A 23,788-nucleotide genomic window follows, 5' to 3' on the forward strand; every position below is an offset into this window, starting at 1 on the left:
AATCTGCGGCAGAGTGTCATCATGAATCATGGGAGAGACTGGAGCTCCACTGCATGGCCCCAAAACAGACTCCAAGAGCACCAGAGGGACGGCTGGACAGCAGGGGTTTGGATGGGGGATCGACCTTGTTGACTGGTTCCCCATTCTTTGATCTTCAGGTGAAACAGACCAATGTTGAGGAGGACACCTTTCACAGTTTGGGGCCCATCCCCAGCTGCACTTGGAGACCCAGTCTGAAAGAAGACAGAGTGCAGTGTGGCTCACCTGTCTGGTGAACCAGGACTACTTTGACTCAGATGAGGAGGAAGAAGTTCTCCAGCCCCTAAGGGCCCCCCGGCAGGGTGCTAGTTGCTGGTGCCAAGAGAGGGCTGAGCTCCACCAAGAGATATGGATTGCTAAGTATACTTGCTCATGGCCTGCTCGGAAGCCACAGGTTGGTCGGGCGTACGGGTAGGGGGATAGATCCATGGGAATGTCAACTCAATGCATGGCAGCTGTGAAAAAGGCAAACTATATGCTGGGGATAATTAGGAATGGAATTGATAATACAACTGCAAATATTGTCATGCCCTTATATAAAGCAGTGGCGCGACCGCACTTGGAGTACTGTGTTCAGTTCTAGTCGCCACATCTCAAAAAGGATATCAAAGAGATAGAAAAAGTGCAGAGAAGTGCAATGAGGATGATTGATGGATTGGAGCACCTTCCTTATGAGGAGAGGCTGCAGCACTTGGGGCTCTTTAGTTTGGAGAAGAGATGTCTGAGGGGGGATATGATTGAAGTCTATACATTTATGTATGGGGTAGAAAATGTTGACAGAAAGAAATTTTTCTCTCTTTCACACAATACTAAAACCAGGGGGCATACACTGAAAATGCTGGGGGGGTGTGAGGTGGGGTGTGTGGTGGAGAATTTGGACTAATAAAAGAAAACATATCTTCACGCAATGTGTGATTGGTGTTTGGAATATGCTGCCACAGGAGGTGGTGATGGCCACTAACCTGGATTGCTTTAAAAGGGGCTTGGCAGATTTATGGAGGAGAAGTCGATCTATGGTTACCAATCTTGATCCTCCTTGATCTCAGATTGCAAACCAGGTGCTTGGGAGCAGCAGCAGCAGCAGCAGCAGCAGCAGCAGCAGCAGCAGCAGCAGCAGCAGCAGCAGCAGCAGCAGCAGGCCATTGCTTTCCCATCCTGCATGTGAGCTCCCAAAGGCATCTGGTGGGCCACTGCGAGTAGCAGAGTGCTGGAATAGATGGACTTTGGTCTGATCCATCAGGCTCTTTCTTATGTTCTTAACTAGGGCCCTAGTAGAGTGTGCCCAAATGGCAGTTGGGCAAGGAACCTTACCATTGCGGTATGCCAGTTTAATAGCAGATGTCCCCCACTGTGATAAGGTTGGGATACAAATAACAGAACCCTTCTTGGGTCCTCTGAAACGCAGAGTCTTCTCTAAGGGACTTAGTTCTGTCAATATAGATTGAAAAAGCACTGTGCACATCCAAGGAGTGCATAGTTTTGTCTTCTCAAGACTGTGGGTCCTGAAAAAATGCTTGAAGAACCACATTCTATGAGAAACTGGGACACCACTTTAGACAAATGTTCAAGGCTAAGCCTTAAGACAACCTTGTCTGAAAAAAAAACCTGTGTAAACAAAGGGTCACAGCATAGGGCCCATAAATCACTGACTCTGTGTGCAGGGGTAATAGCCACCACTAAAGCTGTTTTGTATGATAGAAATGGCAAAGGGCATAAAGCCATAGGTTCAAAAGGAGCACAGGTGTGATGGTTTAACACTCCACTGAGGAACTGGGGGTTTAAAAGATGGGAACAAGTTATTCAGCCCCTTAAGGAACCTCTTAAGGAACTCTTAAGGAGCAGCAGTGGCGTAGGAGGTTAAGAGCTCGTGTAACTAATCTGGAGGAGCCGGGTTTGATTCCCAGCTCTGCCGCCTGAGCTGTGGAGGGTTATCTGGGGAATTCAGATTAGCCTGTACACTCCCACACACGCCAGCTGGGTGTCCTTGGGCTAGTCACAGTTCTTCTGAGCTCTCTCAGCCCCACCTACCTCACAGGGTGTTTGTTGTGAGGGGGGAAGGGCAAGGAGATTGTAAGCCCCTTTAAGTCTCCTGCAGGAGAGAAAAGGGGGATATAAATCCAAACTCCTCCTCCTCCTCCTCCTCTTTGAGAGAAGTGAAAATAGTGTGTGCCAACCCTATTATGGAAGGCAGATATAGCTGTCAAATGCACCTTAACAAAAGAGTTGGCTAGACCAGTGCTCTTCAATGACAATAGGTAGGAAAAAAATTGTCAACTGGACTGAGTCCTATTCAGATTCCACCCAGGTGGAAAATCCAGCCCACTTGGCTAAACAGGGTTTTCTTGTAAAGGGCTTCTTGGTAGCCATCAATACAGCCAACACCTCATCTGACCAACCTGTCAGGCCATGAGATCTAGGAAGATTACATCATGGTGGAGAACCTGACCAACACTAAGGAGGTCAGCTTCCAGGGGTAAACACATGTGTCTCCACTTGGACCAGGTCCACAGGAATCAAAACAGGCCCTTCTGGGCTAGATGTGGGCATCAAGGTGTGAATGGCCTTGTCTTGTCCATGCAGCACAATACATGCACTGGACTTGGCCTTGGCATTTACCTTGGGTATTTAAATCCAAGGATGGGAAGGCATCTGTGGCTGTGACCAGCTGATCTGGAATGTATCCCCCAGGGAGTTTAAGACCACCTCTCCCCGGGTGCAATACAGGGGACACTTGGCATTCGTTGTGAACAGATCTATGGTTGGTTCCCCACAGGTGTAGAACACTGGCTAGAGATGCTTCTCTGCCACCATGCACTCATTCTGGGTCTTGCAGGTTCTGCTCAGCTTGTCCACCCAGGTGTTGGGTGAGCCTGATACATGTATTATTGACAGGCAGGAGTCATGCCTGGGAATAGACAGTCTGTGCCATTGTACACGCACATTAATTTTGAATGCTGTAATGAACCAGTTCTGTAGGGGACCCATTTAAAGCCTGGCAAATCATGCAGTGGACTTTGCTGAGGCCATTAAACCCAACATCAGTTGGACAGCAACAATCCTCTGAAGTGTTTCTGATGGAACCTGGCCACCAGGCTTTGAATGGATTAAACCTCTTTAACAGGGAAGATGGCATGGCCAACATCTGAATCTAAAACAGTGTCTATAAACTTAACCTTATGAGTGGGCTGTAACTTGGACTTGGTAGCATTAACGACAAGCCACAGGGCTTGAAAGGTCCATAGGGGTGATGCCAACTGGCTCTAGAGACTATCTGCTGAATGGGAGATAAAGTGGGAGATTAAGAGTCAGTCATCCAAATAAGGAAAAATTGGTGCAGCCCTGTAAGAACAGGTCCTTGACCACCACTGCCATTTCTTTAGTGAACCCTTGGGGCAGAGGACCAACCAAAGGGCAGGACGCAGAACTCACAAACAAGGTACCCCGCAGCAAACCTTAAGTACTTGCGGCAACTTTCATGGATGGGGACAAGAAATTATGAAATTATTCTGGGCATAAGGGCTTAATACTGGGCATGAATAGCATGTAAAACTTCTTAGGGATAATAAACTATGCAAACCCCAAAGATCCAGGGATTGGGCACTACCATCCTTTTTCTGTATCAGGAACTAGCAGGAGTAGAGCCCCTCTCCAGGCAGGATTGGGTATTGCATCTTTATTTTGCTTGCAAAAGCCAGCTACTGAGAATGAACCAAATCACACCAGCTGCCACCATGTGGAGTAAAAGTTGAACTCGTTACCCCTTTTGTGGGATCTTGATTTGGTCAGCACACACACTCAGAGCCAAAAATCATGTAAAACCTTTTAGTTTATTGAGAAATAATATCTGCTCAACAAACAGAGCTGCATCTGCAGTAAAGCACATAAGGTCAGCTGGAATAGAGCTAACAACATCAAACTAATAGCTGAAATAATTAAAATAATGATATAGCGTTGCCTTGGTTTCCAAGAAGCAAGCAAGGACAAAGGAAAAAATAATCTATAGGTGCAAGCTGGCTGAAAATAGCATCGTGATGTCAGGTAGCAGGAGGGGGAAGAAGTTGTTAGAACATTGGATTACAGTTATAGGGAAATCATAGGGTCAGATGGCATAAGCAAACCAATCATATTGCACTGCCAATTAGCAGTAACGGTTTGTGTGAACTCATCATGATTATCAGGTGGAGGAAGCTGCAAAGGTCTGTTGGAATGTGGCCGTTGGATAAACACTCTGCAGCTGGGCCTCTTTTGACCTTCACCTACTGAGCTAATCGGGTACAGCTTGGGAAAGCTGGAAAAGGCCAGGAAAAAAAAGCATCTTTTTGAGAACCAAATTCTGATCAAAATATCCACTGTTTGGTCAAAGGACAATTTCTTCACAGGTGGACACTCTGAAGGCAAAGTATCAGAATCAGGAGAAACAGAGTGAATGTGGAAGGATAAAGGAGGCAGAGAAATGAACACACACAAAAAACAGTGGCGTCGCACCCACGGGGCAGGGAGGGTCATGACGCCTCTGGCGGAGCAGTGGCAGAGGTGTGTCAGGGCATTTGAGGGGGCATGGTGGGGCATGGCAGGGACATCCCAGTGGCGGGGTGGGGCAAGCAGAGGTGCAAGGTGCATGCATGTCCCAGGCATAGTTTCCCCTTGCTCCGCCTCTGACACAAACAAACAAATTTAATCAAAGATGACATCCAAGCATCTGGGTATATCAAAAACTGGTGCTGCAAAAAAGTGAGAACTTATCAAATTGCAAGCAATCACCAATGGGAAGCACAACTATTCAGGCAGATGGTTTTTTCTCACAAAGGAAAAGCAGTATGAGGCATCATTCCCTTCTTTTCCCTCTGCCCTTGGGCTAGTATTTACCATTAGGATACTGTGAGAGCTCTGGCATTAATATGTCCACTTGTTGTTGGCCAAACAGTGGGAAGATACCATACTTAAACAGCTTCCCTGAATAATATCTCGGGGTAGAGCCATACCGAGAATGGGACAAGGTGCCACTTGAGGAGGCAGGCTGGGAAATTCCAGGAGATTTTGCCATGAGCCTGTCCTGATGGAAACCCTGCAAGACATCGTCAGTGCCTTCATGAAACAACTGATTTTTATCAAAATCAGATCTCCACCTGAGACTTAATGTCCTGAGACAGAGTGGGAGGAGATAACTGGAGGGACAGTGCAACCCCCCCGGTCACCTGACCCTGGGTGGAAAAAACAACTAACCCAGGCTGAGGGGAGGAGAGCACTTGCTATGTGGCTAAAGCTCTTTTTAAAGCTAACTAAAACCACCCGTGGCTGTCCTGCACAAGCACAGTCCCATGTGGCACTGCACAGAGATCATGACAATGAACTGTAACTTTCCCTACCACCACTGCTCCAGAATAGCTGTGCCTCGCAGCATCCTAATATTGAATCAGACCAAGGGACCTATCAAAGTCGGTATTGTCCACCCTACTAGAGTTAGTTCTCCAGGGTCTCAGGCAGAAGTCTTTTACATCTCCTACTACCTGATGCTTTGAACTGGAGATTCATGCTCTACTACTGAGCTATGACCCCTTCTTGACTTCTGCCTGTTGTGTGCCATTCCAAGATCAAAATCACATGTGCTTTGTAAAGTGCGGAAAGGTCGAGGTGCAACAGTAAATTCATTATGGGGAAAGGGTGGGATAAAAGTCTAATAAAATAAATTAATAAATGAACTTTCCTTCATGACCATCAGAGGATTTAGAAACCTGGCACAAGGGCATTTAGAAGTACATGGGGTGGGGGGGGGGGGTTACATGTGCATGCTAACTGCAGGAGAGGCTCTTTAGGTGGCATGTGTGAATTCAACTTTATACAAGAGAAGGGCCAGCCTGACTGAAATTGTTGTCATCAAGACAGTTCTGTGACATGTCAGTTGAGGTGTACGTGTCCAAAGTCACCCTCATCTGTTCGTATTTTCCTGAAGCATTATGTTCTTGGAGAAGAACGGTTGGCTGTGAATAATTTGAGGAAGGAACTCAACAGTTATACATGACAGAACATTTTACTCCTCTTGGTTCCTTTCCAGTGATAAACACAGTGAGCTATCAGAGCCTTTCATGTCCAAGGACACATTTGTCTTGACCAAAAATACAAAACAAAACCCTTTGCTAAGTTCACTGCAGTGAAGCAAAACTGGAAATGCAATTTTAAAAAGTGGGAGCAACTGAATATTGTTTCTTCGATATTTTTTTATCTCACTTTACACGCTTTCAGGATATCTAGGAATTAAAGAAAGGAAATATTTACATACTAATTATATTTCTGTTTATTTCATTAAGTTATTATGCGGCCCTGGCATTCAGAAGTGGCTCTCTTGAGCTCTAATTGTTCTGTCTAATGTTGCAATTATGGTATTATGAAAAGAATCCAAGGAATAAAAGCCAGCAATCTCAGGATAGAAGAGGCAATTTGCACTGAGCCAAAGGAAAGCAATGGAACTGATAGCTTGAAGGATCAAGGTTGTGTGTGCGAGAGAGTGTGTGTGGGAGAGAGGGGGGGGAAGGTAGATGATTTGGGGGGGCAGATGACTTGGTAATGAGAGTTGGAGGACTTCTCTGAAAATGTATGGAAGTCTCTTCTTAGTTATTAAATAGTTTACATTGGTCGGGATGCAAGAAAATATTTTCCTATCCACCCGTGTTGCCTTCTAAGATAGTAATTTTTATGTCAAAGATATTTATATTAGGAATCCCACAAAACCACAAGTTACTTTCCATCGACGTAATTTGCAGGGATCTATATATACTATTTCCCTTAAAATGCATGCAGTGCGTTATTGAGCGCTTGATTTCTGGTTGTTAATTTTGAATGGCCCATTATTATGCCTCCAAGAACCTTTTCCTAAGCAACAAGTCAACACAGTGAAGGTACAGATTATGAAAAAAGTAATTTCTACGAAAGATGCAGCCTGTCAGTTTACACCATAGAACAAATTTGGTAGCAAACTTACAGTTCTGACCAGTTTACAGATGGTAAACTTACCAACACATGGACCTTTCCTCATGGCTTCTGGGCTACAGTAGCCAATTGATTAGATAAACAGTCTACAACTGGCAGTATATCTAGGAGAAAGCCATATATAGGCAGAAATATTGCACAAATATTGCATTTGGCTGACCATTGTTGGAAATAATGATGAGTCCTCAGCCTGATTCAGTATCATTGATATACAGATGCTTCTGTCATTGATTTTCTACATTAAAGAAGTTTCTGGAGTCTCTGGAACCTGCTGGAATTGGCCAAAATAATAACTGCATTCAATACTTCCTAAACAAATCAAATAAACAAGAAAAGCCTAGCCCACAGACAAGCAATCTAGAAATTACAGTAATTGCTAAGCAAAGGGTAAGCAGTCATCAGAATGAAAATGTGGTTTAATATGAAGCCATTACTTATTTTAACAGTGTTTAATTTGTGAAGTAAAGATTTAGCTTACAGGTAATGGTCATTATGGACAGGGATGTTGTTTTCTGAATCACTTTTAAATCAAATGAGGAATATGAGAAAAATTGGTAGGGCATTAATTGCCCAGCCTACAAGGGCTTGGTGATTTGGAAGCAAAGAAGCAGCTTCCCGTTTCTCTGCTCTGTGCTTTTGTGCCCCTCTCTTCCTAGGGGCTCCATGGAATTAATTAATCACCTCAGGACCCTGACCTGAATAGGCCATGCTAGTGTAATCTCATCAGATCTTGGAAAATAAATGGGATTGGGTTGGCTCTGATTAATATTTGAATGGGAGACCACCAAGGAAGACCAGGATTGTTATACTGAGGCAATGGCAAACTATCTCTGAACACTGCTTTCCTTGAAAACTTTATGGGATTGCCATAAGTCGGCTGTGTCTCGGCAACAAAAGAAAAATTGATTGGTCCCAAAACATCTCCATTTACATGTTCAAAGAAGGGCTGAATCCTGAGATGCTGCAATGGTCGCTGATGTCAGGAGACTTCGACACCCTGATGGGATGGATCTGGCTGGCTGGGGATACAGAAGCATGCCTACAGGCAGTGCAACAATCCAAACAGAAGAGCAAGCCCCGCTCGCCTTTCCGATGGCAGGGACCCAGTTCGGTAAGCAAGCGCCCTTGGCAAGAAGCAAGTGAATTGGAATACACCCATCACTGGCACCTCAGATTGTTCCTAGCCTGTGGGGGTGAGGGCCACCTGGCTGCAGCTTACCTGTGCAAATCGAAAAGCAAGCTTCAAGCCAAGGGGCTGGAAAGAAACTGATTGGAGAAAAGCTGACCAAAAAAGGAGGAAGCCTAGCCCTGGAAGCCTTGGAGCTGGTGAGTGACTCCACCTCCGGATCATCTAGCACCAAGTCAGATGATGAGGTGGTGGGAATTGGCAGTAACCTGGCCTAAAGAGCGCCAATGGCCAGGTCAAACCGCAAGGCACCAAGCAAAGGGTAAGTGATGCTTTTTACTCCCTTGATTTCCCCCCTCACTTTGGTTAATCGAGCTGCCGGTACCAAAATGACTTTATGGGGATTAATTGACTTTGGATGTGCGAGGTGCTTAATGCACCCCATAGTGGCCGAGGGGCTGAAACTACAACTTGAATGCTTGTCGCGCCCCATCCAGTTTGAGCAAATGGATGGGATGGCAATGGAGAGCTCCCCTGTCACCCACCAGACAGAGAAGGGAACCCCCTCAGAGCATCTGCGTTTTGTGATTGTGAAAGTTGGCAAATACTCCCTAGTCTTGGGGATGCTGTGGCTCGTTAAGCACAATCCCAATATCAATTGGACAAATAGAGTGGTCCGGTTCACAGGCCCGCCATGCAGTACACACATTAAGCAACCTTCACAAGGGGAGGCGAGCCCAGCAACTGAAGGGAGGACAGTGGAATCTGCTCTGGGCACTCATGTGCAGGAGGGACCTTCCATCCCCCTCAATACCAGGACTTGATATGGGTTCTTGAGGAGTGTGAGTGTGACAACTTCCCACCACACAGGAAAACTGACTGCAAAATAAACCTGGTGTCAGTGCGAAGTTACCAAAGGGTCAACTTTATGCTATGAGCCCCAATGAAGCTACCACCCTCAAAGAGTTTTTAGACAAGAACCTTGCCAGAGGTTTCATCCACCCCGCCTCCTCCCCATTAGCGGCTCTAGTGTTTTTTCGCAAAAAGAAAGATGGAACGCTAAGATTTTGTATGGACTACCAAGGCCTCGATGCCATCTCAGTACTCAATGCAATACCTACCCCTTGCTGCTTATCAAAGACTTATTGAGCAGCCTTGCCCAGGGAAAGATCTTTATCAAATTAGACTTGCCGCAGGTTTACTATAGAGTTCAAATTGCAGAGGGGCAAGAATGGCTCATGGCTTTCAACATCTCGTATGGTCAATTCGAGTAGTTAGTCATGCCTTTTGGCTTATGTGGGGCCCTGGGAGTATTCATGAACTTGATCAATGAAACAATGCATAACCTGCTATACAAAAGGGTGGTGCTGTATTTGGACAATGTGTTGATTTATACTGAAACCATGGAGGACCATGTAGCCCTGTTGTGGGAGGTACTCCAACACCTGCAAACTCATGAACTATATGTTAAACTCTCAAAATGTGACTTTCATCAAATGAAGTTGGACTTTTGGGGTTACTGCATTTCAGGGGAGGAGATTGAAATGAACCCCCATAAAGTACAAGATGTGCTTGCATTGGAATCATCCTGCACCTGGAAGCAGCTCCCGTCATTCCTGGGCTTTGCCAATTTTTACTGTGATTTTGTCCCAGACTTTGCACAATTGGCTCTGCCCCTGACGGATTTACTACAAACCAAGGGAAAGGGGACAGCAGGTGCCTGCCCAGGATCCCTGTTAGAGTGGTCAGAAAGCTGACAGCAGGCATTTAACCAGCTCAAGTGGACGTTCACCACTGAGCCTGTTCTCCAGCACGCTGACCCTTCCAAGTCTTTGATATTGCATGTTAATGCCTCTGATACCACAATGCCTCGGATACCTCGGGGGGGGGCTCTCCTTCAGCAGGGGGGATGGCAAATTGCATCCTTGTGCTCACTTGTCAAGAAAGTTTTCAGGTTTAGAACTTATGTATGTATGTATGTATGTATGTATGTATGTATGTATGTATGTATGTATGTATGTATGTATGTATGTATGTATGTATTTATTTATTTGATAAATCGCCCCACCCCCGAAGGGTTCACTTAAGTAAACAGTGGGAAACAAAGAGACTGGAACCATCAAAAAAGCCCTCACTGCCTGGTGGCATTGGTTGGAGGGGGCTAGTCACCCATTTGAGGTTTGAACTGACCACAAAAACCTCACAGCCCTTAAAACTCCCAGCAAGCTGAATGCTAACCAGCTGTGCTGGGTGGATTTCTTTGTCTGGTTCAACTTTACGCTGCATTTTTTCCCGGGTAAAGATAACTGCTTAGCAGATGCCCTGTCCCGGCTCCCTCACATGGGGGTGGGGATCACCCAATCCAAACCATATTCTTCCCCCTCCCAATTGTGGCTGGCAGTGACTAATCACAGCCAAACCATGCCTCAAAGCAATGACAAGCGCCTTCCCACACTGCCCTTAGTCCAATCATTGGAGGAGGAGTTTAAACTCCACAGCCATCCCCCTCCAACCACAGAGGAGGGGAGAGAAGGCCTAACAGAATGGGCAGGGCTGTGGTGGAAGGGGAATAACGTTGTGCGTCCCTTCTGGATTGCACAGCAAAGTTCTGGTGGGCTGTCACGATGCCCAGTCGGCGGGCAGACCTATGTCAGAAGCATGGGAGGGGAAACATGACTCTTTGATCTAACCTGTGCCATCCTACTTGGAGAATAAAAAGGTAATATTTCCTTTGGTTACTAAAAGTGAGGATGTGGGGGAAGAGTCTAGTAGTGACAGGTAGATTAGTAGTGAGAGGTGGTGAAAAGCAATAACTGTTTTTGTGATCTTGCAAGGCACTTCTGTAACCTGGGGAGCATGAGCAGTAACAAACCATGATGAGGCAACAATCTGTGGTTATTAAACCAATGTTGGATCTCAGCTTCAGATTCTGGTTTTATGGAAACAAACTAATTAGTGAGAAGACTGAATTCAGACAGCCCACTAGCTATAGTTAGTTTACCTTCACATATTGCCTGATTTGATGCTATGATTTAAGCAGAAGAGCTTATTATAATTTTTCCAAAGATACTATGATTATCTTCTATATATTTTAAAATTCCAGATAGAATCTAGCAGCCCTAGATATAGTTACACTGTCTTTGGATGGACAGGCATGATAAGTTAAAGAAGAAATGTACTTGTATATCATTCAGTAACCTATACAAATGCTAGAAACTATTTTAATTACCTTTCATATTTTCTGTCTCCATTACACAGCCTTTTTTGGAAGGTTGACCATGAATGTCCAAGTTTGAGAGGATTTTGGGGCACTGGCATATGTGAGATACTTTTTAAGGTTTTTAAATGATGGAGATTATGCCTAGGGTTAAAAAAAAAACCCAAAACACAACTAGAGTTAAAAAACAACAACACAATGACAGAGACTATGCCTTATGTTGAAAAACAAAACACAATTTGAAAAGCATCAACTATTGTTTGCATGGTTTACTGCAGCAGGAAATTATCTCTCACCTTTGATGCCATTGAACTGACCTGTGGAAAAATCCCTTGATTGTACTATCTGATATTTTCACTGAAACAGCTTGCAATCCCAAAGGCAGACAGATTAAAGATTTTTCAAACCATATTGATCATATCCCACTAAAACCAAGTATTAAATTCAAGGCTTTGCGAAATGCCTCTATCTCCTGGGGAAAAAGAACTGTTTGTTGGCCTATGAGCTGACTATCCATTTATACCCCATACCCCAGTCTCTTTCCTGCTGGACAATGGCAGGAAGAAAATGGGAGACACAGGGACACAAGCGTGCCTTGATTCCTCGAGCTTAACTCACTTTTCACCACCTCCTAGTTCAAGTTTAAAAGTTACAGCACAGAACATGGCTTTGGGATGGGTATGCAGGGTTGGAGTTCTGGGTTTCCCATTTATGATGTTTTGCCACCACCCAAGCTGACAGCTGCCCACTTGGCAAAGAATATGGCATCGAGAGTAGTAAGGGAAACTTCTTGTTCCAGCTGGCACTTCCTTATCTAACAGTTAGAGCTTTGTAAGTGTAGACAGCTGCAGTTTCAGGAATTGGCTCTGTTTGTATCAATTGGATTTGTGAAGTCAGTAAAAGGCCATGAGGCAGATACATGGGATTTCCTGTTAGTATTAGTAAATGGAATCTACTGCAGAAATTTAAGGGAACAGGGATGCAGTTTATAACTCTGACATGAAGGCTGTGGTTAAGGTAGGCACAGAAAAATGAATGTGTGGGTGTGGTGGTTTCCGCTGAAAATGCATCTAAATGCTGTTTGTTGGAACAGTAAGATGCCAGTGAAATATACTGTGCTAAGGTGTAGTAGGTTTACCTAAATCGTGACTGCTGTTACACAAACAGCTTCCTATACATGGTCCAACTTTTTTAAAGTGCACCTAAAGCAGTCTGTGGTTTTTTTGAGAATTGTGAGTCTATGTATATATGAGTCAAACTTGCAACAGTATTCTCAGAAATGGAAGGAGGCAAAGGACATTTCAATAACACACTATTATTTAGAATAAAAAGAACAGCATAAAGAAATGTGGAGAGATATAGCTAATTCAAAACTAAGCAGTCAATCCAGCACAAAATCATATACAGCCAAAGGATCCTAAGGGTGGATGAATCCAAATTACTGGGTGAAAGAGTCATTTTATTTGTTTTGCTTTTTTGTCTGTTGGATCACTGGGGTTTGAATTTGGAATGGGAAAAGATCTAGTTTTATTAGAGCTATAAGGGACTTTAGACAGCCTGGTAAGTATGTGGGGAATGATGGAGTTAATGGGAAGAGACAAAGAACTAACTTAGACTGTGGTAGAATATCCCACTTTTCTGGGCAAGGCAGAATAGATATTTTCATTCTGGATGTAGTTGGTTGGTTAGTTGGTTAGTTTGCTATGCTAGAAGGGGAGTGCAATATCCATGGTTCCCAACTGGATGGCATTAAAGCAATTACCAGGTATCCATGACAGACCCTTGACAATAGGTGCCTTAGATTCTCCTAAGCTTGGTTGGCATTTTATTTTCCCCTATACGTGTGGCCAGTTTTAAAGTTCTCTTTATTGCGGGGAGATATAGTGACCTAGTGGTCATTTACCCTTGACTAATACATTAGAGGTCCAAGATTCCAAGGGTGGGGGCCAGTGGTGGGATCCAAAAAAATTAATAACAGGTTCTGATGGTGGTGGGATTCAAACAGTGGCGCTGCCGCACACACGCACCTCCAGTCCCTATTGGGCAGGGAGGTTGCTTTAGTAACCCCTTCTCGGCACTCAGAAAAAGTTAGAGAAGTGGTAAGAACTGGTTGGATCCCACCTCTGGTGGGGGCTCCCTGGGTGTCGTGTCCCTGAAGAGCAGCTTCTGGGTAACACTTGCCTAATCCAAATGGTGAAATAAAGAAAATAAGGCTTATTGCTAATTGGTTCCACTTCCAACCTACAAAACAAAATGGGCACAAGGCTGCAGTCTTATGTTTTGAAGTACGTATGCCCAAGGGCCAGGCAGGAAAATTGGTTAACCAAGGCTTGTGCAACTTTTTATGTGTTCTTAGTCCTCTCCTAGCTTGTATTTCCCTGCTAAGCCTCTGTGCCCTTGCTCTCACCTGTAGCCTGTCTATGCTGATGGCTGGATCTGATTTTGTTGGGCTAAGTCCCAGTGTAAGCTCCATGTGGTTCTCATCATTAAGACACCATTCCATTTTTGTTCTTTCCAATAAATGGAAAATATATGACTGGGAAATATATGCCCTTTATGTAGTTTCTACTGGTGACAGTGGAGTCAACCACAGAAAGCTGAATTTTGTGAGGATGCCTCTACCAAGATGCTTTCAGAGGTACAAGTGTGGTGCAAAATATCTGTGGTTAGGATTATAGAAGAAGGAAAGAACCTACCTACCTACCTACCTACCTACCTACCTACCTACCTACCTACCTACCTACCTACCTACCTACCTACCTACCTACCTACCTACCTACCTACCTACCTACCTACCTACCTACGGTAGCCACTTAGAAAATTGGGGAAAGGTCATTGAATGACAGGATGTTTAAGCCTTTTCTCCTATGAATCTTTATGCTTTTAATTGTCCATCTAAAGCTGAAATTAGTTGGGACACTTGTACCTGACCTTCTCTAATGACAGATATTTTGTGTCCCATCTGCACTGACCCTGGGTGTCTAGATCCTGTATTGTTTATGTCTTTAAAAAAAGGGAATAATGAACAAGAATGGGAAAAAAACCAAAATCCAGAAACTAATAAATTAATAATATTAAAAGAAAAAAGAGGAAAAGAATATATATAGATTAAAACAAAAATATAACAATAGTGGTGGCACTATTTATAGAAATAGATAAGTTTCTATAAAAAGGTTTCCAAATATCTAAAAATAAATCCATACACAATTGTTATTAATTACTTAATTACTTGCTTACTTGCTTACTTACTTACTTAATTACTGGGTTTTGTATACCGCCCTACCCCTGGAGGGCTCTGGGCTGTGGACAACATAAATTTACAACATATCCAGCTAAAAACCTATTAAATTAAAACGCAGAAGTTGATATAATACAACAGCATCAGCAATAAAACCCTTATTAAAACCCTCCCAAAGAGGGGGGAAAGGAAAAATGGGCCCCGTAGATGGTAAAGGGACCCCGAGCACAGGAGAATAACCAGGAGAATAACTAGGAGAATATGCCATGACAAAGTTGTAAAGTCCTTGTGGCCTCCCAAGGGGAGTTCAGTTTCCACCAAGCAGTATCAGGGCAACCCAGGCATCCAGGCCAGAAGAAAACACACTTTGGGTGGGGAGAGCACCAAGGCACCAGTGGAATGGCAGGACTTGTTCCAGCTGGCCAAATCAATAAATGGTGACTGGGGGAGGATGAGGAAGACATGGCATTGGAGCCACAATTGTGAGCCAGGTTGGGGAAGGTGATAAGAGAGGCATAAATGATTGGGAAGCCAAGGAAGAGCAAAGAGGGAGCCACAAACAAGCAGCAGGAGCTCCAGTGGGCCTGGAACAGGGTTTCATGAAGCCCAGGGCCCAAAGGAGCTAGTAGGGCAGGGATGCTCCAAGAGTGCCAGACCAGGCAAAAGGGGCCAGAGACTAGCAAGGAGTCGGTCTCTCATTGGGCCACTCAAGTAAGGCATGAACTTCCAGGGTCATGGTAAAGCAGCCTTCTGTCTGCCAACAAAGCAGGCTTCAGATCTTGGACATCGTGGAGAAGATTGGGAACTACTGGAGGAAGTCTGGGCAAATGATCTGGGCAAGACACTGGTGGCATGGTGACTTGGGAAAGCAATAGTCTATCACAGGGAAGGTAGGGCAACTTGACCAGTTACTCTTGGTAAGGTACCAGCTCCGAAGCCAGTATTGAAGAATGCTCCAAAACTGGATAAGATTTTCTCACAGCTGTCTAGGTTGTGGTGCTCTAAACGCTGAGGCATATCTCCTTAACTTTGCCAAGCAGCAAATGGCAAAGTAGAGAGCATCCAGCTTCTTTTGTTCTGCAACATCCCCACTGCCCTAGTACTTTTCCTGGAATGCCTTGAGTTGAAAGTGTGCTCATGAATAATTAAATAATTTTAGCAGAAAATGAACTAGTCTGCTATTTACCACCACCCAAAATCAGCCACTACTAGAATGTACCTGAACATTTCATAGAGCAGGGTCCTAAAAAGCATGTGCCTAATGAGTAATTATTAATTCTAAATAAAGGTTGCCTATCTATAGATGTACCCCTGTAATTTTCCCTGTCATTTTTGAAAGGGTGCTTTTAGAGCTGTATAGAACATTTTTACATAGCTCCAAAGAATTATCTTTCTAATTGTGTCTGATCTACCTTTATGCTATCCTTGTAAAAACACTAACTGATAATCTGCATGCCAGACTTTATTTTGACATTACATTTATGAATTCACAGCATCATATTGTCTTTATTATAAACATCTATATGACACTTTTCTGTCTAATGGGTATCCAAGACAGCTTATAAGAATGATAAGAATAATGGAATATAATAATGGAATAAAATAATGGAATATAAATTAAAACAGCAGGAGATACAGCCCCACTAGGAGTGTAAAATAAAATCAGCCACACATTGGGGGGTGGGGGGGAAGAAAACATAGAGGGGGGGGGGGAGAAAAAAACCAAAAAATTGAACAAACAGGACAGACTCTGCCTGGCACTTTAAAAAGATGATGCCAGGCAAACATTTCTCATGGAAAAGTTTCTCAAATGGAAGGTGTAACCACAGGGAAAGGGAAGTCTGGGGAACTTCTGATGATTATCAAAACTGCTAGGTGGGGTCAAAAAGGAGAAGGTAGTGAAGAGGCAAGGATTTGGCATCCATGGCTGGCTTTCTGTTCAGTGACAGGTTGCCCTCTATTCTATCTGATAGACAATTTGGAGGGGGAAGGCCCAGGCTCAGATTCCTGCTTAGGCATGAACTGCTACTTGTGTGGTCTTGGTAGAGTCACCAGCCTAACCTACTTCATATAGTTCATGTGAGAATAAATGATGGTCAAATTAAACATGATGGCTGCAGTCTCACATATTTAACATAAAGTGCCCAACCCTGTAAACAGGTTAATGTTCATATTGAAAGCAAAAGATACACAGAGGTGATGAATACAGAACCTACCTGTAGTCCATAAGTTTATTCCTGGCCCATCTCTGCATGTTCTCATTTACTCTCAATACTGGGAGATTATGGTACATTCCAAGTTAGCAGTCTTTTACTATTATTTTCTAGTGATCAATAAATGCTGGATTTTGAGTGTACTGTTCAAACTTGTGGTGTGCAATCATTGCTAATGTTATTTTAGCAGTTAGCTTTTAATTGTATTTTAATCTAGTCTTGTGTTATCTGTCAATGAAAGTAGCATTAGACATCACCCCATGTCCTGAAACTGATTGTCCTTGGTTGGTGCTCTACTTGAAAGAAAAGTTTGGATTTTTACCCTGCTTTCCTCAACTGTAAGGAGTCTCAAAGCATCTCACAAACTCCTTCCCTTCCTCTTCCCACAACAGATACCTCATGACAAAGGTGGGGCTGAGAGAGATCTGAGAGAACTGTGACTAGTCCAAGGTCACCCAGCAGGCTTCATGTGGAGGAGTTGGGAATCAAACCCAGTTCTCCAGATTAGAGTTTACCTGCTCTTACCAGTATACTACACTGGCTTTCACTTACTGGTTTGTTCCCACAAAATACAGTAACATCTTTATTATACATTTCAGCCTTTTTCAAACATGTTTAACCATCATATCTCATCTTTATTAGAGACTACAAGAACTGGTGGAGTTTCTAATAAAGAAGTCTCACCACTTCCGCAAACTACAGTTCCCAGAGTTCTTTGGGAAACATTAATATGATTTAATTAATTAAATAATTAATATAATTTAATATAATTAACAGGTTATAAACTGTATTGTGTAATTGAGTCAAAAGGCCATCTCACAGCTAGTTTGAATAAGTGTCTTGGAATGATTTTTAACCATGAAATTCTGTTGTCAAGTCTCTTCATTGTCAAAGCTATTTCCTTTTTCTTGTAAAAACAAACAAAAATAAAACAAAAAATATACATGACAACCATCCAGGTGATAGCTGAAGGTCTCCTGATCTCCAAGTGATAGAGATCTCCAAGTGATAGAGATCAGTTCACCTGGAGAAAATGGCCACTTTGGAAGGTGGACTGTATGGCATTATACCTCACTGAAGCCTCTCCTCTTTTCAACCCCCCCCCTAAGGTTCCACCCCCAGAATCTCCAGGTATTTCCCAACCCTCAGCTGGCAATCCTAACATGGAAGATGGTACTGGCGAAACATATAGTGCCCAGGCTGTTCACTGATAGTCTGAAAAAATGTAACTAAGCTTTGTCCAGGCATCAGACATATGTATTACTCTGGCCTCAGTACAAAATGTACACATCCATTGCATAAAACAAACCCAGACATGAAACTTATTTTTGTTTGTTTTTTTGGAGGAGGGAAAGGGAGAGTCTGGTATGCATAATTTTAGTCATGGGAAATGTTTGGTTTGATCAGGCCAGAGTAAATTCAACCAGCGTCAAGTTATTCTGGATTTCAACAGCATATCCATTTGAACTGATGTAGTGACAAAGCTGGTGATTGAATTAACAGACCTTACAGGAAGGGCAGGATAGGGGCGGGGGGGTGGGGGGTGAATCTGAAAGCTCATCGTTGCCTGCAGTGCCGGTGCACCCAGGGTCAGACCTGCAGCTGTCAACAAACTTAATCCAGATTATTGCAGTAAATGTTTTTCAAGAAGCATGCACCATTGCTGCTGAGGCCTTCTATGAATTTAGGGCTGTGTTGTGTCTGTCTCAGTTCAGATTTCCATTGTATATCTACATAATCTGAACAGATCTACATAATCTGAACAGGTTAGTCTTAAGGGGTTGCTATTTTACTATTGTGCTATGTGTGAGGAATAACACTGGGAGGCCCCCCTGCAGAGCAGCTGCTGTCTTCAACATTCCCACATTTTTTTGTGATTCGGACTAAGGGAGAAAATGATCTACAAGCAGAGGAGCTGAAATAATAACACAAATACTTCCTAGTAGATTTGCTTCCCTTTCCCCTACTGTGAACAACTTTGCACATTCAAATTTGGGAAAGGGGGGCACCACAATAATGTTAATCATATTACTAATGCTTATTTTAGAATGTACTTGTCTATAGAGGCACGATAGGGATCTTAATTACTGTCTCTGACATGTATTTGCCTGAAATAATTATTATACTTCATTCCTACAGAGACAAAGAGATAAAAATCTAATTTGGTTTTATTGGCCTTCTATCCTTGTAGAAATGAGCTGCTTCAGAGTGCTTTGAAGTAGGTCCCCTTCACAGATTAAGCCCCTTGAAAGTACACGAACAGAGGGAGAGAAGGGGGGACTGGAGTAATTTACATCCCTGCAGACATATAATGGGAATCAACAATGCAAGGAGACCTACATGATGGCTGAGAGGAAAACGTTGAGACACGCTGCTGCAGGAGGAGCGGGGACGGTGGTGGTGGGAAGGATGCACAGCAGCAGCTTTTCACTCCATAAACAGCCAAAGGCTTCACTAAGTCGAGGAAATAAGTAGTAAAAAAGCTTCCCTAATCATATTTTCCAAATTAAAAAACACACACACTTCGTTGGATCAAGGATGGTTAGATGTATAACTGACAATTGGCTAACAGCCAAATTTCAACTAGAAGAATTAGAATTAGTATTAAAGAGTACATTGAAAGAATGCTCAGCATCTCTCTCACACTTTCTGTGCCCCCCCCCACTCCCCGATTCTCAGTTATTCATTTGGTACAGCAGGTTAGAAAATCATCAGTTTTCAGAAACTCTAAATGTCAATAGCATCCTTAGAGTTTTTTAAATGTATATATTTCCAAGTGTTCCTTGTAATATAACAGCATTAATAGACAGGATCAAGTATTCAGAGTACAAGTTTACTTAGTGATCTTGATACCTGTTAGCTTTACAGAGAGGCAGCCCTGGAAGAGGCAAAAATTCATCTTGCCAGCTCACAGTTTATGCATGAAAACAGGAACAAATGCTCAGCTTTCGCAGAACTAATAAATAATCACTCAAAATTGGGGGGGGGGGGGTTGACATGTTCTTGCATGTTATCACATGACATGATCTAATTAACATAGGAAGGATTATGAGGCACTGCATCATGATCTATTTCCATAAAACTTCATTGATTGGCTCTGGATCATATTTTTTTTATTGTGTGAAAGCACTTTGAAGCATTGACAAAGAATTCTGTCCTTTTTCAGTGCAACTTCTGAGAAGCTTTAGATGGGACCAACTGACAGCCATGCTTATTCTGTAAACTTAGGCAGATCATGAGAGGGAAGGCAGGAAGGGGTCAGTCACTTAGCATTCCTGGCCCTTTCTTACAACCAGATCACTTTTTTGAGGTCAGGAAGGTATTTTCTCCAGATCAGATTGACCAGGGCATCGAGCAGGAATCACTGGGGGAGTAGGGGAGGGATAGTAGTTCTGAATTTCCTGTATTGTGCAGGTGGTTGGACTAGATGACCTCTGAAGTGCCTTCTAGTTTTATGTTTCTACATTTTCTATGACTGAGACTGGGAAAGGCAGCCATGAAGGAGTTAGAAAAGATCCTTAAGGGTAAGGTTGTGTTGCTGGCAATCAAGAGCAAGATAATTCATACTATAGTAATCCGTATTACTGTGTATGGGTGTCAAACTTGGACAGTGAAGGCAGCAGGCAGGGACAAAGTTGATTCATTTGAAATGTGGTGCTGGAGGATAGTGTTGAAGATATTAAGGAGCGCCAAAAAAGACAAATCAGTGAGTTCTAGATCAAATTAAGTCCAAGCTCTTCCTGGAAGCTAAAATGATCAAACTGAGGCTGTCATACACTGATCACATTTTGAAAATACATGACTCACAAAAAAAATGCTAGGAAAATGCTCGGAGGCAGGGCCACTAGGTTTCAGCAATTCTGAAAAAAAAATCGGTAAAATTCAGATTTGGCTTTATTGGGCCTTAAAAGTATTGTTCAAGTCAAATAAGATGAATACCTGATTCAGTAAACCTTAATATTTTCAGATTATCCAAAAAAATATTTTGGCCTGTGTTTCCAATGGGAGCTAATAGGAGATGGGAGCTACTTTTTGAGGGCCCATAAAATTGCACCTGCTGAACAAAACTTCACCAAACATGAATGGTATAATCAAGAGAGTCCCCTAAAGATGCCCTGCAATTTTGGTGCCAGTAGCTTAAAAAAATGAGCCCCTGACAGGCACCCCAGAAATTCCCCCAAATTCTCTCTTTGAACTGACCTGGCTCCATTGCAGCCAATGGGACATTTCTGGGTGTGTGTAAGCAGGATGCACATTTTTCAAGGTAGAGGCACCAAACTTTCAGGGTGGCTCCAGGAGACCCTCCTGGCAAAAGCACCCAGGTTTGGTGAACTTTTCTTCAGAGGGTTCAGTTTTATGGACCCCAAAAGGGTAGGGCTCATCTTCCACTGCCCCCTGAAGCAAAGTTCACCAAATCTGTGTGTTCTTGCCAGGAGGGTCCCTGAAGCCACCCTGAAAGTTTTGTGCCTCTATCTTGAAAAATGCACCCCTACAGACACCCCCAGAAATTCCCAATTGGCTACAATGGAGCCACATCAGATCAGAGAATCTGCCGGGCTCTTCAGCAAGTTCTATGGTAAAAAATATTGTTTTTTCCCACCTTAGACTTAAATGAGGTTTGCTGTTATGCCCAGCTGGCTCTGTGCTGGATATTTTATTGGGAGCTCTGGTGGGGTTTTTTTTCTGGGTAGGGGCACCAAGTCCCCCACAGGGTTGCTGTTTGAGTCTCCTCAAAGGAACCAGCTAACTTTGCTGAAGTTTGGATGGTTGGGAACTCATTCTGTGGGCACCAGGTTCACCTTCGTAGCGTTTGCCCCTCCCAACCAAACTTCAGCAAAGTTGACTGGTTCCTTCAGCAGACTACCCAGAGCAAGACCCAGAGCCCCTTCCCCACATTAAAATCTCTACCAAGAGACAGCTGGGCATAACAGAAAGCCTCATCCCATGCCACACCTCCCAATGTTTCAAATGGAGGGGAAAATCTGACATTTTCCCTTCCAGAAGAACAGCAGAGACACTCTCCCTTCCCTACTGCTTTCCACACCTTCAGCAACACCTCCACCTCTTAACATGAAGCCACTGTACAACAAAACCCAATGAATATGACAGAACTAGGTACACTACAGCAATATTAAACAACCCAGACACTGTCCAGCAATGCAGCCATACCAGATCAAGACAGGGGGCACATTTGCCAGTCCTGATTCCTACCAAACTATCCACGTCGCTACACTACAGTAACATTCAACAACCCAGACACAGTAACAGGAGTAAATGCAAGTTAACATACCTGCTGCTGTCACCCTTCAAAGTTGTTGCTGCATCTTCATCCCGACATAGTACTGTTCCTCGGAATGGAGGCTCCGAAGGTGAGAGGGAGGGGGTTTCACCATGTGGACCACACCATGATCCTCCTCTCTCAAAAGCCTCACAGGTTGCACCTTAGGTATTGTGGCAACCTTTCATCACATGCCCCACTTTACCCAGGTGTGCTGCTGACAGGGTGTCAGCTTGGGGTTCGGGCAACTAAAAATGAAGGCAAAAATAGAAAAGAATACAATTAATTTGCAGCTGCCAATACCAGGTTTCCCATTTTACAAATGAATCTCCACAACTAATTCTACTTTAGGGGAGAGGGAGGTGAAGATGTACCTACCTTGCCGAATGCTGGAGAACGATTTCAGAAAACTGCCATGCTGCCCTGGTTCACTGTGGGGTTCTTCAAAAACTTTCATGGAAAAGCAAACATCAGAATAACATCTGCATCACAGTTTGCCAGTTTCAAAATGGCACACTGTGCAACAAATCATTGAATAAGGTGTCGATTAATCATTTCTTTAATGTACCTGGTAATTTACGGCCCTTCTCTTCTGCCACTTCCTGGCATCTTCTATTTCCCCTGTGCAGAACTCAAAAGGAACACTGTTTGGTGCCTCATGAGCACTGCTTGTGGCCCTCCTCTGGGTTCTTGTTTCCCTGGGTTACATTCCAAATTATCCACTAACCTACAGGGGGAATTCATCTCCCAGGATATGAGGATGACAACAGTTTAGGTGCAGCTGCTGCTGGCAGCCTGCACTTTGGGTTTGGGACATGGATAGGGTGAGTCTGACTTAGATATCCACACAGCTACTAGGGTTTGGAGAAGGCTTGCACATTGGGCTGGTGTCCATTAGGCACTGTGGTAGGAGTCACCAATTGTGCTGGAACAATTGCCTTGACAGCAAATTTAAGATGGGAAAAGATTTCACACTCAGGGCCCCTCTGTGGTCCCTTCCTGTCATTCATAGTTTTTCTTGGCCAAAATATGTCTAACTGAGATGGAAATTTAAGTGCCCTGGCTACCTGACCTGAACTGCCACCTAGCAAATCCAACAGCTTTTTAGTTTTTTTAAAAAAATACAAAGGTTTTTCTAACCTTACTTAATTTAATGAACAAAGGTTTGTTTAAACAACTAACTGGTGACCTGTTGTTACATCTATCTCCAACTACTCTGACCTGGAGATTGAAGGTGAAACTTTTTAGAAGAGGGGAAGTAGCTACAGTTTAAGTCCTACTGTAGTAGTACTGAAAGCTTCCCAAATTCCAAAGGAACCTGGAAGGAGCTGCTCTATAAACTCTGAGGCCTAAGTAACTAGTGTCTAAATCAGCCCACCTTCACCTGTGGCGAAGGTGGGACTGAATCCAAAAAGGCTATTTGTGCACTATTTAACTATTGGAAAACACAGAGCCTTCACTTTTTGTGGCAGACTGGGCTTGCTTTGCCTGGCAGGCCCTATTCCACAACCAAGATTCTCCCAGGGGTTGCCAACTTTTCCTGGAGTAAACTGTTGCCACCACCTGACTGTTTGAGGAACTGCCCGCTGCCAGCCTTCCTCCCTCCTCCTATTTATTATCATTATCATTATCATTATCATTGGTTTCACTTCATTCATTCATTCATTCATTCATTCATTCATTCATTCATTCA

This window comes from Sphaerodactylus townsendi, linkage group LG02 (assembly GCF_021028975.2).
Source record: "Sphaerodactylus townsendi isolate TG3544 linkage group LG02, MPM_Stown_v2.3, whole genome shotgun sequence".
Lineage (NCBI taxonomy): Eukaryota > Metazoa > Chordata > Lepidosauria > Squamata > Sphaerodactylidae > Sphaerodactylus > Sphaerodactylus townsendi.